Source organism: Aethalodelphis obliquidens, unplaced genomic scaffold, assembly GCF_003676395.1.
Source record: "Aethalodelphis obliquidens isolate GAN/ISIS:26980383/991018 unplaced genomic scaffold, ASM367639v1 scaffold92, whole genome shotgun sequence".
NCBI classification, from domain to species: domain Eukaryota; kingdom Metazoa; phylum Chordata; class Mammalia; order Artiodactyla; family Delphinidae; genus Aethalodelphis; species Aethalodelphis obliquidens.
Genome location: NW_020838036.1, coordinates 845,799 through 846,631, shown reverse-complemented (window position 1 = coordinate 846,631; position 833 = coordinate 845,799).

The window sequence follows — 833 nt, the reverse complement described above, 5'->3', positions numbered from 1 at the left end:
CTTCTTCTTGGATTGATCCCTTGGTCATTATGTAGTGTCCTTCCTTGTCTCTTGTAACATTCTTTATTTGAAAGTCTATTTTATCTGATTTGAGTATTGTTACTCCAGCTTTCTTTTGATTTCCATCTGCATGGAATATCTTTTTCCATCCCCTCACTTTCAGTCTGTATGCATCCCTAGGTCTGAAGTGTGTCTTTTGTAGACAGCATATATATGCGTCTTGTTTTTGTATCCTTTCTGCAATCCTGTGTCTTTTGGTTGGAGCACTTAATCCATTCACATTTTAAGGTAATTATCGATATGTATGTTCCTATTACCATTTTCTTAATAGTTTTGGGTTTGTTTTTGTAGGTCCTTTTCTTTTGTTTCCCACTTAGTAAAGTTCCTTTAGCATTTGCTGTAGAGCTGGTTTGGTGGTGCTGAATTCTCTTAGCTTTTGCTTGTCTGTAAAACTTTAGATTTCTCCATTGAGTCTGAGTGAGATCCTTGCTGAGTAGAGTAATCTTGGTTGTAGGTTCTTCCCTTTCATCACTTTAAATATATCATGCCACTCCCTTCTGGTTTGTAGAGTTTCTTCTGAGAAATCAGCTGTTAACCTTATGGGAGTTCCCTTGTATGTTATTTGTCATTTTTCCCTTGTTGCATTTAATAATTTTTCTTTGTCTTTAATTTTTGTCAATTTGATTACTGAGTCTTGGCATGTTTCTCCTTGGATTTATCCTGCCTGGAACTCTCTGTGCTTCTTGGAGTTGGGTGGCTATTTCCTTTCCTATGTTAGGGAAGTTTTCTTCTATAATTTCTTCAAATATTTTTTGGGGTCCTTTCTTTCTCTC